The sequence below is a fragment of the Bos javanicus genome, chromosome 7 (assembly GCF_032452875.1).
Source record: "Bos javanicus breed banteng chromosome 7, ARS-OSU_banteng_1.0, whole genome shotgun sequence".
Taxonomy (NCBI): domain Eukaryota; kingdom Metazoa; phylum Chordata; class Mammalia; order Artiodactyla; family Bovidae; genus Bos; species Bos javanicus.
The window spans coordinates 14,692,889-14,714,783 of record NC_083874.1 but is presented as its reverse complement, the minus strand read 5'-3'; the positions used below and the strand labels follow the sequence as shown (position 1 = coordinate 14,714,783).

At 46.1% G+C, this 21,895-nt stretch overlaps 1 long non-coding RNA gene across 1 annotated transcript; it reads left to right on the top strand.

Annotated features, from left to right (window-relative positions):
- Positions 1-616: 616 nt before the first annotated feature.
- Positions 617-2,792, top strand: LOC133250663 (uncharacterized). Its single transcript, XR_009737371.1, has 2 exons — positions 617-705; positions 2,444-2,792. It is a non-coding gene; the product is annotated as an uncharacterized LOC133250663 (long non-coding RNA).
- Positions 2,793-21,895: the final 19,103 nt, after the last annotated feature.

The window sequence follows — 21,895 nt, the reverse complement described above, 5'->3', positions numbered from 1 at the left end:
AGAGGCCAGGACGCGGCCGGGACGCGGACGCCCAGGAAAGTGCTAGTGGGGCCCCGGCGCGGCGACCAGGCCCCCGGGCCCGGTGCGGGACGCTATCGCCGCCGCCGCCGCCATTTTAGCGGCCCTGGCCCCGGGAGGGAGGCGGGCGTGACACGGCCGGACGCCCCGCCCCGGCCCGGCCCCCAGCCTGGGTCCCCGGCCCCGGTCCCGGGTGGCGGCGCTGGAGCCTCCTGACGCGGAGCCTCCCGGCAGCGCCACGCGACCCTCACCGCCGCCCGCCTTATCGCAGCGCCCAGGCGCGACCGAGCCCCTGCAGCTACTTATCGGAGGCCCCAGAGCCGGGATGCCCCGCCCTGGTCCCGCCCCGCCCCGGGTTTCGACCCCGCCCCTGCCCGGCCCCGGCCCCGCCTCCTCCAGGCGCTGAGGGACTGACTACCCCCTGCCCGCGAGGCGGGGCCCCTTATGCCGTTTGCACCTGCCCGCGTCCCTCGAGGGATCAGAGCGCCCCTCCGAGAGCTGCGCACCCAGGACCCGCCTCCACCGGGGCCCCAATCTGTGCGTGACACCAATTCACCAAAATCCCCCTTCAAGCCACATCTCTACGTGCTTCAGTTTCCCCAGGAGCAAAAAGGCGCTCGAAAATACAACACAAATGAATCTTCCTAATTTTACTGAGGGAAAGACGCCAGACCAAAAATTTAAAAAGTATGTACTCTATGGTTCTATTTAAACTCTAGAAAATGCAACCTCATCTATAGTGGTTGCCTGGGGGTTGGGTGCGGAGACGTGGGAGGGAGGGATTAAAAAAAAGAACTAGGATTTGTTTAGTATTAATATCTTGATTATGGTGATTGCTTCCAGCTCAACGGATTGTGCACGTTAAAAGTGTGTGGTTTGTTATGTGTCACTTATACTCAATAAAACTGCAATAAATGTTTTCAATGCATCTAACTCAGAGGAACGTTTGGAAGACAGCTGAGTTCATCTCTCTAAAGCGCTTAGCGTGGCATTTGAGGCACAGTTAGGGCTCAGCGAAAGCCATTCGTGACCTCACAGGCAGAATGGGTGTAGTGACCCTGGAAACCACAGAGAGGGTGGCCTCTAGTGGCCAGCTCAAGGGCTGTGTCCCCAGCCAGCTGAAGGAAGTTGGATGAAGGATCTGGACAAGGCTGTGTGATGTGAAGACCTGCCTCCTTTCTCAAATTCAATAGGTACCATCCCACCTCAGGACCTTTGCACCTGCTGTTGCCTCTGCCTACACCTCTGTTCCCTGAGATGTCTGCATGGCTCTCTCAGCCTCCTTCAGGATTTTATTCATATCTCATAACTGCAGTGTGACCATCTTCAAAATTCCACCCCATCCCTGCCCTTGGGACCCTTCTCCCTTCCCTGCTACATATATATATATATATATATATATTTTTTTTTTTTTCCAGAGCAGTTATCATAAACTGATTGTCTGAGTAAGCTGGGGCTGCTATAATAAATAGGGCAGCCTGGGCGGATTATGTAACAGACATTTCTTTCTTTTTAAAAAATGTTTAGACATTTATTTATTAATGGTTGCACTGGGTCTTCATTGCTGCTTCACTGGCAGTAGCTTCTCTTGTTGCAGAGCACGGACTCTAGGCCCAAGGGCTTAATGGGCTTCAGTAGTTGCAGCATGCAGGCTCTCAGTAGTTGTGGCCCACGGGCTTAGTTGCTCCATGGCATGTGGGCTCTCCCTGGACCAGTGGTAGAACTCCTGTCCCCTGCATTGGCAGGCAGATTCATATCCACTGGACCACCAGGGAATTCCCAGCCGTTTATTTCACATAATTCTGGATGGTGGAAGTCCAAGATCAGGGTGCCAGCACTGCAGGGGTCTTGGTGAAGTCCCTGTTCCTGGTTACGTCCTCACATGGCCTTTCCTTGGTGCATTGCACACAGAAAGAAATACCTTGTTTCTCTTCCTCTTCATAAGGGCATTAATCTAATTATGGGGGCTGTACCCTCAAATCCTCATCTAACCCCAATCAATTCCCAAAGGCCCCACCTCCTAATAACTTCACATAAGGAAGTTGGATTTCAAAATATGAATTTGGGAGGGGGGACACAAACTTTCAGACCAAAGCACTGATCTTCTATTTATATATAATTCATATTAAGTTATATCCACTGTCCCTACCACACCACGAGGGAAGACATCTCTGTCCATCTTGGTCACTGCTGACTCCTCAACACTCAACATGGGCCTGGCTTACATAGGTGCTCAAGCAACTTGTGGAATGCAAGGAGAGTTTATAGCCTCTTGGGGGCAGACTGACTGGGGTGGCCACAGGTGACCCCCTTCTGTTTGATTTCCTCCCTGGACCCCCTTCCACCACGGCCACCACTGTTGATGGAAACTGCCCACCTTGGCCAGGCAGGATGATAACCACTTGCATGCATGGTCTCACAACAGGAAATTCCAATAAAGACTACAACGCTGCCGGCAAAACTAACCAGGAGAATTCCGGAGGAGCCAAAAGGAGGGAGGAGATGCCAGTCCATCATATGTCCTACCAACCTCCGATGATCCTTTGCGCTAAAGTCCCTCTTGACTGAGAGATTCAAACCACCAGGAAGGACCCTGAGTCAGATCAAATACAGGCCAAGCAAGATGACTGGCCAGAGACAACTCGGAAACTAACCCCATCACCATAAAACGTGAGACTTCGAGCCATGTGGTAGAGCACTTCTCCTGGGTTCCCTTACCCTGCTGCTCTCTGCCTGGGTGCGCCTTGCCAATAAAGTCTTCTACTTTGTCACCACATGTGTCTCCTCAGATAATTCATTTCCAAGTGTTAGACAAGAGCCCATTCTTGGGCCCTGGAAGGGGTCCCCCTTCCTGCAACAGTTTCTGCCTGGAGGAGGGCAGTGATTTACTGTGACCCTCAATTCCTTCCCGTCACCCCCATTTCATGCAAGTATAGCCACAACCTCAGCTGTCCACCTGGTGTCTGTCCCCACCCAGCATCCAGTTGCCACTTGTATCCCCGCTTGGAGGTCCTCCAGGCTCCCCAGGTTTGGTGCACCCTTAATTGATCCTGTCTTTCACCACCACTGGCTTTTCCTTCCATGCCCTTGGCTCCCCCATACCCAGGCTTCATTGTCTCCCTTCCCGGGATCTCTCAGTCCACCTACTAATCTGTCCGTAATTGTCCTCATGTCCCCATAGGGGCATAGGCTGCAACCAGGTGTCTTAAACAGATGATCTTGCTTTTCTGTACCTCAGTTTCTTCATCTGCCAAATGGGGTAGTAATTGTTCCTACTTCCTAGGGCTTCGGAGAAGAATGAAATTAACATGCAAAATACTTAAAACACAGCAACTACCACTTTACTGTGAATTGTTACTGCTGTTGTCATTCTTACTCCCACCACTGCCCTCTGAGGTCCAGCCCCCACCACCACTGTTGCGTCCTTCTTGGCCTCCTGCATGCCATCATTGACCCTTCAAAACCACACAACAGTTGGAAAAAACTCTTTTTAAATATTTCTTTATTTATTTGGCTGCACTGGGTCTCAGTTGTGGCATGCAGGATCTTTGATCTTTGTTGTATCATGTGGGAGTTTTAGTCATGGCAAGCAGGTTTGTTTCATTTATTATTATTGATAGTTGTGGCACGTGAGGTCTTTAGTTGCGGCATATGGAATCTAGTTCCCAGGTTATCACACCCTGGGTCCCCTGCATAGGGAGCTCAGAGTCTTAGCCATTGGACTACCAGCGAAGTCCTAGGAACATGCCTATATATAAAATTATTTTCCTGAACAATTTCCACCACACACACAAAAATCTAGAGCAGCATTGTTCAACAGAAACATGAAGTACATTTTTCAATATTCTAGTAGCCATGTAAAAAGAAATGTGGATAATTGGATTAAAAAGTGGGCATGTGGGACTTCCCTGGTGATCTAGTGGTTAAGAATCTGCCTAGCCATTCAGGGGACATAGGTCTGATCCTGGTTGAGCATTTAAGTGGAGAAAGAAATGGCAACCTACTCCAGTATTCTTGCCTGGAGAGTCCCATGGACAGAGAAGCCCGGCAGGCTACAGTCCATAGGGTTGCAAAGAGTCGGGCAGGACTGAAGTGACACAGCAAGCATGCGTGCATGAGGAACTAAGACCCCCCATGCTGGGGCAACTGAGCCTGAGTGCGACAGCGAAAGATACTGTGTGAAGGAATGAAGATCCCGAAACTAAGACCCGCTGCTGCTGACAAGTGCTCAGTCACGTCCAATTCTTGAGACCCCATGGACTGTAGCCCACCAGCCTCCTCTGTCCATGGGATTTCCCCGGCAAGAATACTGAAGTGGGTTGCCATTTCCTTCTCCAGGAAGACCCGCTACTGCTAAATTAAAAAAAAAAATTTAAGTGGGCTTTAAGCAGACAGGGTAGAGATCCCTGGAGGAAAAGAACCAAATATACCTTTTTGACATAAGAAAAATGAAACTGAAAGTCATTCAGCCATGTCCTACTCTTTGCGACCCCAGAGACTGTAGCTCACCAGGCTCCTCTGTCCATGGGATTTCCCAAGGTAGGACACTGGAATGGGTAGCCATTCCCCTCTCCAGGGGATCTTCCCAACCCAGAATTGAACCCAAGTCTCCTGCATTACAGGCAGATTCTTTACTGTCTAACCCACCAGGGAAGCCCTTTGACATAAGAGAAGCCATTTATTTTTTCCCTGAGTCATTTTGTGATCTAAACCTGGCTACAAGCTTGCCCTTGATCAAGTCTCAGTAATTAATGATTGTAAGGGAAGGAAAGATAGAGAAACATACAACTGTTATCAGGCAAGAGAAGTAACAACAGTGAAGGTAATAAATTAGTTGTAAAGACTTCAGTTCTGTTTCAGTGGTAAGGATTAGCCTGAAGCACTTTTTGAAGCATTTTGTAAAATCAAACCTCCCTCAAGCACTCAACCACCAGATTAACTAGACCCTAAGATCAAATTGCCAACATTCAGTGGATCATTGAAAAAGCAAGAGAGTTCCAGAAAAACATCTATTTCTGCTTTATGACTATGCCAAAGCCTTTGACTGTGTGGATCACAATAAACTGTGGAAAATTCTTAAAGAGATGGGAATACCAGACACCTGACCTGCCTCTTGAGAAACCTGTATGCAGGTCAGGAAGCAACAGTTAGAACTGGACATGGAACAACAGACTGGTTCCAAATAGGAAAAGGAGTACGTCAAGGCTGTATATTGTCACCCTGCTTATTTAACTTCTATGCAGAGTACATCATGAGAAACGCTGAGCTGGAAGAAGCACAAGCTGGAATTAAGATTGCCGGGAGATGTATTAATAACCTCAAATATGCAGATGACACCACCCTTATGGCAGAAAGTGAAGAAGAACTAAAGAACCTCTTGATGAAAGTGAAAGAGGAGAGTGAAAAAGTTGGCTTAAAGCTCAACATTCAGAAAACAAAGATCATGGCATCTGGTCCCATCACTTCATGGCAAATAGATGGGGAAACAGTGGCAACAGTGGCTGACTTTATTTTTGGGGGGCTCCAAAATCACTGCAGATGGTGATTTTCATGGCTGTACCATGAAATTAAAAGATGCTTACTCCTTGGAAGGAAAGTTATGACCAACCTAGACAGCATATTAAAAAGCAGAGACATTACTTTGTCAACAAAGATCTGTCTAGTCAAGGCTATAGTTTTTCCAGTAGTCATGTATGGATGTGAGAGTTGGACTATAAAGAAAGCTGAGTGCCAAAGAACTGATGCTTTTGAACTGTGGTGTTGGATAAGACTCTTGAGAGTCCCTTGGACTGCACAAAGATCCAACCAGTCCATCCTAAAGGACATCAGTCCTGGGTGTTCATTGGAAGGACTGATGTTGCAGCTGAAACTCCAATACTTTGGCCACCTGATGTGAAGAGCTGACTTATTTGAAAAGACCCTGATGTTGGGAAAGATTGAGGGCAGGAGGAGAAGGGGATGACAGAGGATGAGATTGGTTGGATGGCATCACCGACTCAATGGACATGAGTTTGGGTAAACTCCAGGAGTTGGTGATGGACAGGGAGGCCTGGCATGCTGCGGTTCATGGGGTTGCAAAGAGTAGGACACAACTGAACAACTGAACTGAACTGAAGGAATAATGATGTTGATCTTTTCTAATCCTCCTGATTTCAATTAACTAGAGCTTGGGCTAGGCTTCCCTGATAGCTCAGTTGGTAAAGAATCCACCTGCAATGCAGGAGACTCCAGTTTGACTGCTAGGTCAGGAAGATCTGCTGGAGAAGGGATAGGCTACCCACTTCAGTACTCTGGCCTGGAGAATTCCATGGACTATATAGTCCATGGGTCTCAAAGAATCAGACACGACTGAGCGACTTTCACTTTCAAAGCTTGGACTCTGTTAACCTTTGTCCAAATCCTATGCTGAATTCTCCTTTGCTCAACCCGCTTCATGCATATGTACAAAATCTTAGCATAAAAGGTCCCCAATTTTGCTGCTTTGAGAAAGATCCCTGGTTGTGTCTTTGGGCTCGACACTCACCAAGAGGCAGGTTTTCCAGTAACAGGCAGAGGATCTGAATAGATAGTCTTCCGAAGAAGACATACGGATGGCTAACTGGTGTGTGAAAAGGTGCTTGGGCAACACTAATCATCAGAGAAATGCTTACCAAAACCACAATGAGATAGCACCTCATGCCTGTTAGAATGATGATTATCAAGAAGGCAAGAGATAACAAGTGTTGGTGAGAATGTGGAGAAAAGGAACCCTTCAGCCCTGTTGGTAGGAATGCAAATTAGTGGAGCCATTATGGAAAACTCTATGTCAGTTCCTCAAAAAAGTAAAAATAGGACTATCATATGATCCAACTACTTCTGGATATTTATCTGAAAAAAATGATGTCACTATCTCAAAAAGATATGCATACCCTCATGTTTATTACAGTATTACTTACAGTAGCCCGCATGTGGAAGCAGGCAACATAAATTTCCACCAATGGATGAATGGATAAAGAAAATGTGATATAGGGGAATTCCCTGGCAGTCCAGTGGTTAGAGCTTGGCACTTCCATTCCAGGGCATGGGTTTGATCCCTGGTTGGAGAACTAAGATCCCACAAGCCAAGAAGTATGGGGGAAAAGTTATATATATATGTATATATTAATATATAAATTTGACTGTATGGGTCATAACAAACTGTGGACAATTCTTAAAGAAATGGGACTACCAGACCATCTTACCTGCATCCTAAGGAATCTATGTGCAGGTCAAGAAGTAACAGTTAGAACTGAACATGGAACAGCAGACTGGTTCAGAACTGGGAAAGGAATCAAGCCTGTATATTGTCACCCTGCTTACTTAACTTATATACAGAGAACATCATTCGAAATGCTGAGCTAGATGAATCACAAGTTAGGAGAAACATTGCCAGGAGAAATATCAATAACCTCAGATATGCAGATGACATCACCCTTATGGCAGAATGCAAAGAGGAACTAAAGAAGAAGGTGAAAGAGGAGACTGAAAAAACTGTCTTAAAACTCAACATTCAAAAAATGAAGATCATGGCATCCGATCCAATCACTTCATGGTAATTGATGGGGAAACAACGGAAACAGTGACAGACTTTATTTTCTTGGGCTCCAAAATCGCTGCAGATGGTGACTGTAGCCATGAAATTAAAAGACGCTTACTCCTTGGAAGAAAAGCTGTGACAAGCCTAAAAAGCATATTAAAAAGCAGAGACGTTACTTTACCAACAAAGGTCCATATAGTCAAAGCTATTGTTTTTCCAGTAGTCATGTATGGATGTGAGAGTTGGACCATAAAGAAAGCTGAGCACTGAAGAACTGCTGCTTTTGAACTGTGGTGCTGGAGGAGACTTTGAGAGTCCCTTGGACAGCAAGGAGATTAAACAAGTCAATCCTAAATGAAATTAACCTTGCATATTCACTGGAGGGACTGATGCTGAAGTTGAAGCTCCAAAACTTTGACCATCTGATGTGAAGAGCTGACTCATTGGAAAAGATGATGGGAAAGATTGAAGGCAGGAGAAGGGGACAACAAAGGATGAGATGGTTGGATGGTACCACTGACTCAATGGACATGAGTTTGAGCAAACTCCAGGAGATGGTGAAAGACAGGAAAGTCTGGCATGCTGCAGTCCATGGGATCACAAAGAGTCGGACATGACTGAGCAACTGAACAATAACAATATAAATATATTCATATATATAAATTTATATTGTGTAAATATACAGACAGAGAAAGATGCTGCAGAATATTACTTATATGTGGAATCGTAAACAAACAAACAAACAAACTCAGATGCAGAGAACAGATAAGTGGTTGCCAGAGGCAATGAGTGGTGGATGAAATCAGTGAACAGAGTCAAAGGTACAAATTTTCAGTTGTAAGATAAATAAGTCAAAGGAATGTCATGTACAGCACGGTGATTATAGTTAATACTGTATTGTGTTTGAAAGTTGCTAAGAGAGTAGTTCTTAAAAATCTTCATCACAAGAAATAAAACTGAACTATATGTTGTGGTTTAGTTGCTAAGTCATGTCTGACTCTTGCAACCCCATGGGTTGTAGCCTGCCAGATTCCTCCATCCAGGGAATTCTCCAGGCAAGAATACTGGAGTGGGTTGCCATTTCCTTCTCCAGGGGATCTTCCTGGCCCAGGAATCGAACCCAGGTCTCCTGCATTACAGGCAGCTACAAGGGAAGCCCTTTATTAGAGTGGGCAGTTGTTCCTTTCCCCAAGGGGTCTTCGCAACCCAGGGATTGAATCCAGGTCTCCCACATTGCAGGCGGATTCTTTACTGTCTGAGCCACCAGGGCAGCCCAAGAATACTGGTGTGGGTAGCCTATCCCTTCACCAGAGGATCTTCCCGACCCAGGAATTGAACGTGGGTCTCCTGCATTGCAAGTGGGTTCTTTGCCAGCTGAGCTACCAGGGAAGTCCAAATATGTGGTGGTGGTTTAGTTTAATCATTAAGTTGTGTCCGACTCTTTGCGACTCCATGGACTGTAGCCCGCCAGGCTCCTCTGTCAATGGGATTCTCCAGGCAAGAATACTGGAGTGGGTTGCCATTTCCTTCTCCAGGGGATCTTCCCAGCCCAGGAATCGAACCTGGGTCTCCTACAATGCAGGCAGATTCTTTACCAACTGAGCTATGAGGGAAGCCCAAAATATATGGTAGTGGATGTTAATTAAACTTATTGTGAACACTCCAGATTATATACATATAGCAAATCGTACTGTTGCATACTTTAAAAATGAATACAGTGTTACATGTCAATTCCAACTTCATAAAAAAATTAAAGAAGTGAAATTAATTTTTAATACTATTTTTTTTGAGGGGGGAGGAGCACATGGCTTGTAGAATCTTAGTTCCCCAATCAGGGATTACAGGCTTCCCTTGTAGCTCAGTCAGTAAGGAATCTGCCTGCAATACAGGAGACCCGTTTCAATTCCTGGGTCAGGAAGATCCCCTGGAGAAGGAAATGGCAATCCACTCCAGTATTCTTCCCTGGAGAATCCCATGGATAGAGGAGTCTGGCAGGCTACAGCCCATGGGGACGCAAGAGTTGGACATGACTTAGCAATTAAACCACCACCAGGGACTGAACCCAGGCCCTTGGCAGTGAGAGCACGGAGTCCTGACCAAGGGGCCACCAGGAAATTCCCAATAATTCTCTTTACTTAACCCCATATACACAAAATATGATCATTTCAGCATGTTACAAGTATAAAAATTATTATGGAGCTGTTTTATCTTTTCTTGGTAGTGTTCTCTAAGCCTGATAACCTTTCACGTGTGTTTTACAACCACAGAACATCTCGATTCGGACTGGCCATATTTCAAGTTCTCAATGGCCACACGCAGCTAGTGGCTACTGTATTCGTGCGGAAAATGTAACTACAGCCCAGGTGATGACATGAGACGTGCCAGGTACAGTTGGAACCCTGGGTTCTTCCCTCTATGTTCCCAGACAACCTCTGCCTGTGTCAGGGTGGACCACCTGCTATAAGGTTAGCACCCAAGCTGTATCTTCAAAGGTTCTGACTGCTCTTTTTAAAAAATTTTTATTTATTAATTTTTTGGCTGTGCTGGGCCTCTGTTGCTGTGTGTGGGCTTTCTCTAGTTGCAGCAAGAGGGGGTTACTCTCTAGCTGCAGTGAGAGGTCTTCTCATGACAGTGGCTTCTCTCGCTGTAGAGCAGAGGCTCTAGGGTGCATGAGCTTCAGTATTTGTGGCGCTCAGGCTCAGCAGTTGGAGCAGTTGGACTTAGTTGCCCGCAACATGTGGGATCTTCCCAGACCAGGGATTGAACCTGTGTCCCCTGCATTGGCAAGTGGATTCTTAACCACTGGACCACCAGGGAAATGCCCCCGTCTGTACCTTCAGACTAGCCACTAGCTGCATGTGGTCATGGAGAACTTGAAATATGGCCAGTCAGAGTTGAGATGTTCTAACAGAGTCAATTAGGTGCTGAGTCTGCTCTTTGAACCCCTTCTCCTCTTTTCCCTCCTCCTCTGCAAGGTCCCACTGCTTTAAGCAAACCAGATGCCAGGCACCCCCACTAGGCCACCCCAGGCTTGTCTGGATCCACCCGGGGGGCCACTACCTCAGATTCCAAATAACAATGACTGTCATAGACCAGCCTGTCTTCAGGTCTCTATTGTTTCTCAAAAAAAGATGTGTTGAAATCCAAACCCCAGGTACTTATGGTTGGGACCTTATTTGGAAATAGAGTCTTTGCAGATGTAATTAATTAAGATGAGATTAATACTGAACTAGAGTGGGTCCTGAGTCCAATACGACTGCTGTCTTTATAAGAAGAGAAGACAGAGATGCAGACAGACACAGAGGAAGGAGGTCATGTGAACAGAAGCCAAGATTCGGGAGATGCTGCTGCTGCTAAGTCGCTTCAGTCGTGTCCGACTCTGTGCGATCCCATAGACGGCAGCCCACCAGGCTCCCCCATCCCTGGGATTCTCCAGGCAAGAACACTGGAGTGGGTTGCCATTTCCTTCTCCAACGCATGAAAGTGAAAAGTGAAAGTGAAGTTGCTCAGTCATATCCGACCCTCAGCGACCCCATGGACTGCAGCCTACCAGGCTCCTCCGTCCATGGGATTTTCCAGGCAAGAGTACTGGAGTGGGGTGCCATAGCCTTCTCCGCGGGTGATGCGCTTGCATGCAAACCAAAGAAGGCCAGTAACCACCAGAAGCTAGGACAGGATACAGAATGATTCTCCCCTCAAGCCTTCAGAGAGAGTTTAGCCCTGCTGATAACTTTGACTTTGCACCTCCAACTCTCAGCCCTGTGGGAGAATCTACTTCTGTCTCAAGACACACGGTCCGTGGGAATAGCATCCTTAGGAAACCAATGCAGCCTGTTTATTTCTTCTCTTCATCAGGTCTTGGCTTGCCTATCGCATGCTCTTAGAGATCTGCTCTGACCTCCAGCTTGGGCCAGGCTCTCTTTATTTTCAGGCCCCTCCTAACACAAATGAATTACTGTGGTGATGGTTTCAGTCACTAAGTCATGTCCGACTCTTTGCGACCCCATGGACTGTAGACTGCCAGGCACCTCTATCTATGGGATTTCCCAGGCAAGAATACTGGAGTGGGTTGCCATTTCCTTCTCCAGGGGATCTTCACGACCCAGGAGTTGAACTTGTGTCTCCTGCATTGCAGGCAGATTCTTTCACTGCTGAGCCACCTTCCATCATTACAATCAACTGTGTCATTGCTTATTAATCCTAGCGTCTCCTGTGAGAGCAGAAGCTCCATGAAGACAAGAATCACAGTGGTCCTAACTCCATTACTCTTTCAAGAACATCCCTGGCAAAGAATGAAATTCTGCTATTTGCACTTACATGAATGGACCTGAAGGGTATCAGGCTTTAGTGAAATAAATCAGACAGACAAAGAAAAAAGTTACAGGTGGGATCTAAAAAAGCAATGCAAATAAATGAATATAACAAAACAGAAACAAACTTGTAGAGAACGAACTAGAGCTTGCCAGTGGGCTGGGGAAGGAGGGAGGGGCAGCATATGCATAGGGGATTAAGAGATATAAACTACTCTATAAAATAAATAAGCTACAAGGATACATTGTGCAATGCAGGGAAGATAGCCAATATTTTATAATGACTTTTTAAAAGAAATGTTTTGGCCGCACCACGTGGCTTGTGTAGTAATTCCTCAACGAATGATTGAACCCATGCCTGCTGCAGTGGAAGCATGGAGTCTTAACCACTGGACCATCAGGGAACTCCCTACAATGACTTTGTATACTTGTTTATTTTTGGTTGCACTGGGTTTTCGCTGCTGCGTGGGCTTTTCTATAATTGCAGCAAGTGTGTGGGCTTCTCATTGCAGTGGCTTCTCCTGTTGTGGAGCACAGGCTCTAGGGCGCATGGGCTTCAGTAATCCTGGCACGTGGGGTTAGTTGCTCCAAGGCATGTGGAATCTTCCTTGACCAGGGATTGAACTCCTGTCCCCTGCATTGGCAGGTGGATTCTTAACCACTGGACCACCAGGGAAGTCCTCCTATAATGACTTAAATGGAGTATTCTACAAAAATACTGAATCACTATGTTGTACATCTGAAACTAATATTTTAAATCAACTGCATTTCAATTAAGAAAAAGAAAGAAGAGGATTCCCCTGGTGGTCCAGTGGATAAGAATCCCCTGTCAATGCTGGGGACACGGGTTCAATTCTTGGTCCGAGAAGACCGCTCGGAGCTTCTAAAGCCAGTGCACCACAACTGAGCCTGCTCTCTAGAGCCCAGGCGGCGAGCTATAGCTACTAAAGCCCACACACCCCAGAGCCTGTGCTCTGCAACAAGAGAAGTCACTATAATGAGAAGCCCACACTACTAGAGAAAGGCGATTCGCAGCAATGAAGACCCAGTGCAGACAAAAAATGAAATAAAAAAAAAAAAAAGTGGGGTAGTTTTTTATAAGTTAGTGACACCCCAATAAAGCGGAAGGAACAAATCGCTATGGTAACATTAAGACACAGGAACAAAATTGCATTTGAGTGGAATCCAATGAGGTAGGCTTGTCTTCTGGTGACTGTATTTTGGCTTCAGTGCATGAATTTCATCCTGGGTTCCTCAGCAATTCCAGGAATGTTTCTGGAATGTTTCTGTGTCTCTCCACCCAGTTCCCATGCTCTTTTCTGCAATAATCACCTCCCCCACCCCCAGGCTGAGCTGACTAAATTACACACTCTTGAAAGAAATACAAATACGTGCAAAGATGCTTTCTCATGAGAGATCATTTTCCTCATCAAACTTCCTTGGCTTGTTGGAGCCACCTTGTTCTGTCTTTCATGCTTCTATTACCCATGAGATTTGCATGAGAGAATGTTTTAGAAATGAACTCTGCTTGTATATGTGTGTTAGTCATGTCCGACTCTGTGACCCCATGGACTGTACCCTGATTGGCTCCTCTACCCATGGAGTTTTCCAGGCAAGAATACTGGAGTGGGTTGCTATTTCCTTCTCCAGGGGATCTTCCCAAGCCAGGGATCGATCCTGCATCTCCTGCACTGCAGGCAGATTCTTTATCATCTGAGCCACCAGGGAAGCTCTCTGTTTACAGCTGCCTTTTTGGCTGCTGCTGCTGCTGCTAAGTCGCTTCAGTTGTGTCCGACTGTGTGCGACCCCATAGACGGAAGCCCACCAGGCTCCCCCATCCCTGGGATTCTCCAGGCAAGAACACTGGAGTGGGTTGCCATTTCCTTCTCCAATGCATGAAAGTGAAAAGTGAAAGTGAAGTTGCTCAGTCGTGTCTGACTCTAAGCGACCCCATGGATTGCAGCCCACCAGGCTCCTCCATCCATGGGATTTTCCAGCCAACAGTACTGGAGTGGGGTGCCATTGCCTTCTCCCCTTTTTGGCTGAAAGAATGCCAAACTCTTCTTTCATTCAACAAATGTATCTTGTGGGGAGGTACAGATTAAGAGTTTGGGATTAAAATATACATACTACTATAAATAAAATGGGGCTTCCCAGCTGGTGCTAGTGGTCAAGAGTCCACTTGCCAATGTAGGAGACACAGGAGACCCGGGTTAAATCTCTGAGTTGGGAAGATCCCATGGACAGATGAGCTTGGCGGGCTATAGTCCATGGGGTCACAAAGAGTCAGACATGACTGAGCTACTGAGCACAACCAACAAGGACCTACTGAAGAGGACAGGGAACTATATGCAATGTCTTTTAATAACCTATGATGGAAAAAAATCTAAAAAAGAATACATATACCCACGACTGATCATCTGAGCCCATACATATATAGACATATAACTGAATCATTTTGCTGTTCTTCTGAAACTAATACAACATTGTAAATCAACTCTACATCAATACAAATGTTAATTAAAATAAAAATTAAAACACTGCTATGAAAACAAAAACCAAAAAAAGCACAAGTGTATCCTGAGCATTTATTGTGTGTCAAGCTCTGTGCTAGGTATTAACAAGAACAAAAACATCTTTGTCTCCTCTTGGGGTTCTGGAGGTGAGATAAAGGAGATAGATGTTTTCTTTATTTTCTTTCGTTTTTTCTGTACTGAGACGTAGTTGCAGCATGTGGGATCTAATTTCCTGACCAGGGATTGAACCCCAGCCCCCTGATTTGGGAATGAAGAGTCTTAGCCACTGGACTACAAGGGAAGTCCCAGGAGATAGATATTGAATTCATTACACAAATAATTACATAGTTAATGATTACAATATGGGTCACATAGGAAAATGAAAGCTTGCAATGGTGGGAAATAGTATAGTTCGTGGGCTGTGATTCAGGAGGACTTCTGAGGAAGCCTATTAGTCAGAAGAGGCTGACGTTAGTCAGAAAAGGTCAAATTTCCCTGCAGTAACAAACAAGTTCAAAGTTCAGTAGTTCAACTCAACCGAAGTTTACTTCTCCCTCATGTTACTCATTGTACATGAGCTGCAGGGGCTTAGCTGCACACAGTCATGCTAGGGTCCAGGTTGACCAGATATCCACCATCTTGCAGCTGCACCATCAGGAGGAAATCACTGTCTCATTTGCCATGGAGGGACAAGAGAGAGACAGGAGAAGCTTCTATGGGCTTTTTCATGCCTCCTCAGAAGTGACTGACATACAGAAGTGAAGTGTCATTTCCACTCACATTTTAATAGCCAGAAATAGTCAAGAGAGTCACCGAATTGAAGTTGTTTTTCATTCAAAAGATAGTGATCTCTAAAAATGTTTATCATAGGAGCTAAAAGATGGTGGGAATTAGAAAAAGAGAGGAGGACTGCTCTGGTGGTCCAGTGGATAAGAATCCGCCTGCCAATGCAGGGGACATGGGTTCAATCCCTGGTCCGGGAATTAAGATCCCACAATGCTGCAGAGTAACTAAGGCCGTGCACCACCACTACTGAGCCCACCCACTAGAACCTGAGTGCTGCAACTGTTGAAGCCTACATGCCTGAGAGCTGGTGCTCAGCAACAAGAAAGAAAGAAAGTGAAGTTACTCAGTCGTGTCTGACTCTTTACAACCCCATGGACTGTAGCCTACCAGGTTCCTCTGTCCATGGGATTTTCCAGGCAATAGTACTGGAGTAGATTGCCATTTCCTTCTCCAGGGGATCTTCCTGACCCAGGGATCAAACCCTGGTCTCCCACGTTGTAGACAGACACTTTACCGTCTGAGCCACCAGGGAAGTAGGACAAGAGAAGCAACAAGAGAAGCCCCACAACTACAGAGTAGCTTCCACTTGCCTCAACTAGAGAAAGCCCACATGCGGCAATGAAGACAGCACAGCCGAATAAATAAATAAGAAAAGAGAGGAAGGAAGTGCATTCCTGGTAAAACAAATAACACATTCAAAGACACCAGAAACAAAGAGACAATGGGTTGTTGTCCAGTCGCTAAGTCGTGTCTGATTCTTAGCAATCCCATAAACTGCAGCACACCAGGCTTTCCTGTCCTTCACTATCTCCCAGAGTTTGCTCAAACTCATGTCCATTAAGTTGGTGATGTCATCCAGCCATCTCATCCTCTGTCCTCCCCTCCTCCTCTTGCCCTCAATCTTTCCTAGCATCAGGGTCTTTTCCAATGAGTCGGCTCTTTGTACCAGGTAGCCAAAGTATTGGAGCTTCAGCATCAGCCCTTCCAATGAATATTCAGGTTGATTTCCTTCAGGATTGACTGGTTTGATCTCCTTGCTGTCCAAGAGACTCTCGAGAGTCTTCTCCGGCACCACAATTCAAAAACATCAATTCTTTGGCACTCAGCCCTCGTTATGGTCCAACTCTCACATCCATACATGACTATTGGAAAAACCCCAGTTTTGACTCTACAGACTTTGACAATGGGGACATGGATTCAAAATTCTGACAGAAAACCATATTTCATCTAGATCACTATCTAGAGCCAAAATGTCAACCAAACATGAGGCGCAAGTAAAGACATTCCAAAACAAGGGCTCAAAAATGTTCTCTCTCGCGCCCTTATGTTTTCGGAAATTTACTGTGGGATGAACTCCACCAGGGCTTCCCAGGTGGCTCAGTGGTAAAGAATACGCTTGCCAATGCAGGAGATTCAGGAGACTTGGGTTTGATCCCTGGGTGGGGAAGTTCCCCTGAGGAGGAAAAGCAACCCACTCCAGTATTCTTGCCTAGAGAATCCCCATGGAGAGAGGAGCCTGGTGGGCTACAGTCCACAGGGTCGCAAAGAGTGAGATACGACTGAGCACAGCATGGCAGCAGCAGTCCACAGCAACGGAAGCATAAACAAAGAAAAAGAGAAGACAGGAGAGTGAGGAAAGAATTCTGACTTAGGAAAGGGATAAAGAGGGTTCCTGGGGGCTTTTCCTGGTGATCCAGTGGTTAAGAAAATCTAACTTCCAATGCAGGGGATTCAGGTTCCATTCCTTGTGGGGGAACTAAGATCCCACCTGCCTTGGGGCAACTAAGTCCAAGCACCTACTACTCAGTCCAAGTACTCTGGAGCCCATGCCGGGAAACAAACATCCTTCAAGGAGCAACTAAGACCCAACACAAGCAAAAATAAATTAACTGATTGGGGGAAAACCCCCAGTTAAACAATAAAGAGAATTCCTAGGATCATGACAGGAAGAAATCCCCAACAAAAAGGACCCAGGAGGAAAACAGAATACTATGTTTATATTAGGCTTCCCAGGTAGCACTAAAGGTAAAGAGCCTGCCTGCTAATGCAGGTGACATAAGAGACACGGATTCAATCCCTGAGTTGGGAAGATCCCCTGGAGAAGGGCATGGCAACCCACTCCAGTATTTTTGCCTGGAGAATCCCATGGGCAGAGAAGCCTGGGGGTGGGAGGACTACAGTCCATAGGGTCACAAAGAGGTGGACATCACTGAAGCGACTTAGCAGGCACACATTCACCTCTAGATTATTGGATGAATTTTATCATATGGAAAATTGAATTGAGATAAATTGCTAGAATTTCTAAGAAAGAGAACCAAAGAAAAAAAAAAGGAAATTAACTCCAGTGGAGAAATTATATATCATAATAATTACACTTAAGGGTATCCTTCAAAAGGAAATTATATTTCCATAAAATCAATAAAAACAACTTGAACAAAATGGAGCTGTAACACTGAAAGAAAAAAAAACAACTTGCGCCACCAAGACACCAGATGAATGCATGTCTCATATTCAATTGATGACTCAGTGATACCACCTGATGGCTGGGAAGCATCTCAAACTGAACTGGCCCTAAACTGAACTCCCAGAATTTAACTTTTGCCTTTTCTTGTGTTCCGTGACCTTCCCATCTCAGATTGCTGAAAAACAACCTAGCAAGATTTGGGGACTCCTAATGGCCCACATGAACAGGCTCAGATCAACTTTGGGTTGACCCCGCCCACATTTTCCAGCCTGACCAATCAGAGTAGTCCATCCCCACCCACCCCACCCCCAACCCCGCGCTAAGAGATTGGTTAAATTATGACATGTGATCCTAGACGGGCCCATGAGATTCAGTACTGGGACTTCCGGTGGAACCCTAGAGCAATTGGATATCTCTTTCCAAATTGCTACTGAGTGGGAATAATGAATCTGTAGCACCAGGAAGAATCTCTGCCACCCAAAGGGGAGCTTGATGAGATGAAAGCTCAGCTGAGTCAAGAGAGAGTTGGATTTCTGGTGCTATCAGAGCTTCTTGATCCAGCCATGCCTGAAGTTAACCCAACTCCCGGATCCCCAGATTTTCAGCTACAGGAGTCAGTTCATTCCTAACCACAGCTTCCATGCTTGTTTAAGCTGTTTTTGAGTTGGCCTTAATTTTTTTTCTGGAACTTTCAGCTAAGCAAATCCCGATAAATACAGCCCCTACTCCGTGCCAGGAACTGCACTAAAGAGTTGACATGAGGGACTTCTCTGGTGGTCCAGTGGCTAAGACTCAGAGCTCCTAATGCAGGGAGCACAGGTTTGATTCCCTGGCCATGGAACTAGAAAGAGGAGAGTGAAAAAGCTGCCTTAAAACTCAACATTCAAAAAACTAAGATCATGGCATCTGGTCCCATCACTTCATGGCAAATAGATGGGGAAAAGTGGAAACAGTGACAGATTTTATTTTCCTGGGCTCCAGAATCACTACGTACGGTGACTGCAGCCATGAAATTAAAAGTTGCTTGCTCCTTTGGAGGACAAATCTATGACAAACCTAGACAGCATATTAAAAAACAGCAACATCATTTTGCCGACAAAGATCCATATAGCCCAAGCTATGGTTTATTCCAGTAGTCAGAAATGGATGTGAGAGTTGGACCGTAAGGAAGGCTAGGTGTCAAAAGATCGATTCTTTCAAATTGTGGTGCTAGAGAAGACTCTTGAGAGTTCCTTAAATTGCAAAGAGATCAAACCAGTCAATCCTAAATGAAATTACCCTTGCATATTCACTGGAGGGACTGATGCGGAAGCTGAAGCTCCAATACTTTGGCCACGTGATGGGAAGAGTCGACTCACTGGAAAAGACACTGATGCTGGGAAAGATTGAAGGCAAGAGGAGAAAGGGGCAGCAGAGGATGAGATGTTTGGAAGGCATCATCGACTCAATGGACATGAGTTTGAGCAAAGTCCAGGAGATAGTGAAGGACAGTGAAGCCTGGAGTACTGCAGTTCATGGGGTCGAGAAGAGCTGGACACAACTTAGTGACTCAACAACAGTGACGGAGAACTAGATCCCACATGTCACAACTAAAGATCCCACTTGCTGCAACTAGGACCTGGTGTAGCCAAGTTAAAAAAAAAAGAGTTGACATGACCTATCTCAATGAACCCTGTGAGAGAGGGAATAATTAGGATTCCTATTTACTGATAAGGAAACTGAGGCTCACAGAAATGAATCCATCTGCTGATCGCTGGAGACAGAATTCCAACCCACGTCTGTCTGACCCCAAGTCTTGCTTCTCTGATCATGAGGAACAGTTGTCAGATTTGAAGATTCAAAGATAGACCATGGTATGATGAGGGGTGGAGAGGAGGGCAAGGGCCAGTTGCCAATGGCCTGGTTTGCTTGAGCTTTCTTTTTTCTCTTTTTAAATTGACGTATAGTTTATTTACAATGTTGGGTTAGCTTCAGATGTACAGAAAAGTGATTCAGTTATACATACATATATATCTTTTTCCCCCCCAGATGCTTTTTTTTTTTTTTTAACTATTTATATATACAGCTGCATGGACTTCCATGGTGGCTCAGAGGGTAAAGAATCTGCCTTCAATGCAGGAGACCCCTGGGTTAGATCTCTGGGTTGGGAAGATCCCCTGGAGGAGGGAAACCGCAACTCACTCCAGTATTCTTGCCTGGAGAATCCCATGGACAGAGGAGCCTGGAAGGCTATAATCTATGGGGTTGCAAAGAGTTGGACACGACTGAATGACTAATACACACACACATACAGGGTCTTATACATACAGGTCAGTTGAGGCATCCAGGATCTTTAGTTGCAGTATGTGGGATCTTGTTCCCTGACCAGGGATTGAACCCAGGCCCCCTGTAGTGAAAGCACTGAGTCTTAACTGTTGGACCACCAGGGAACTCCCCAGAATCGCATACTTTAAATGGGTGAATTGTGTGGTATGTGAATTATATCTCAATAAGGGTGTTAAAAATAAATAATGTCTGACATTTATCAAGTGGTTAAGCTCCGGGTTTGGGCAATGTGTTAGCTCTTTACACGAATAAGGGTGCTCGTATCACAAGATCACTGTGAGAACGAAAAAGACTTTCATGACTTCATTTTACAGACGAGGAGACTGAGGTCAGAGAGGTTAAGCAAGTCACACAGCAAAATGATGATCAGACAGCAGAGGCCTGATATTTGAGGTCCACAGATCCTCCCTTGCCCTGCCCCCAGCTTCACCCCCTCACCCCTGCTCTTTCCTTCCCTTTTGCCACAATTCTGCCCTACTGACATGATTTCTACTCACACAATCTTTCCAGCATCCAGATTTTTGCATATGCTGACTCAATCCTTCTGCCCAGCTGTTCTTTCCCTTCCCCTCCACAACCTAGTTTGTGAAATGAATGTCTAAGTGTGAAAAGGAAGAGAGAGAGAGAGAGAGAGAGAGAGAGAGAGAGAGAAGGTTCTGATTCCAAGTTTCAAGGCTCATTTGGAAGTGAGGGATGCATGAGGGGTGCCCCTGTCCCCTCTGCCTCCAGGGGACTCAGTTCCCCCATCCACACCTGCAGCTTTTGGAGCCCTTGTTGCTTAGTAAGTCAGTCATATCCAACTCTTTAAGACCCCATGGACTCTAGCCAGCCAGGCTCCTCTGTCCAAGGGATTTCCCAGGCTAGAATACTGGAGTGGGTTGCCATTTCCTCCTCCAGGGGATCTTCCCTTCCCTTGGCCTGGGTTTAATCCTAGCAGTAACTGGGGACACATGTGTGGGAGGGTGAGGTCAGATTTTCCCCTGGGCAGCACACAAGGTCCGAAGTGAGCAGGTGAGAAAAGCATGGCTCTGCCCAATTTGTGCCCAGCACCTGGGGACTAGGCGATTTCCCCCCTACCCCATCCCTACGAAGCTGCCTTCTCCTCCCCTCCTCCTCCCAACTCAAAGCCTCTTCTCAGAGCCTTTTAAAATCTTTAGCACTTCTGATGGCAGGGTCTGGGGAAGGGGCAGCAGGCACCATACTGGGCCGTAAAGTGGCAAGAAGAAGCCCCTGAAGCAGCCCAGGAAGCAGCAAGCCAAGGAGATGGACCAGGAAGATAAGACGTTCAAGCAGAAACAGAAGGAAGAGCAGAAGAAACTGGAGGAGCTAAAAGCAAAGGCCTCGGGGAAAGGCCCTCTGGCCAGAGGTGAAATTAAGAAATTTGGCAAACAGTAAGCTGTTCCTTCGGAGAAGGCAATGGCACCCCACTCCAGTACTCTTGCCTGGAAAATCCCATGGATGGAGGAGCCTGGTGGGCTGCAGTCCATGGGGTCGCGGGGTCGGACATGACTGAGCTGCTTCACTTTCACTTTTCACTTTCATGCATTGGAGAAGGAAATGGCAACCCACTCCAGTGTTCTTGCCTAGAGAATCCCAGGGACGGGGGAGCCTGGTGGGCTGCCTGCCATCTATGGGGTCCCAGAGTCGGACACAACCGAAGTGACTTAGCAGCAATAGTAGCAGCAAGCTGTTCCTGTGTCTGAGGCAACGAAGACCCTTATTTCCATTCCTGTTTAAACATCTGGATTCCCTGCCATAATATCTGTTGCCATCTGTAGCTAGAATGAAGTGTTGTCTGAGAACCTATTGTACATTTAAGAATAAACTTCGGTAAAAAATAAAAAAAAAACTTTAATAAGGACATTCATACAATAGTACTATTCAGTCATAAAACGAAACGAAAAAAAAAAAGCGAAACGAA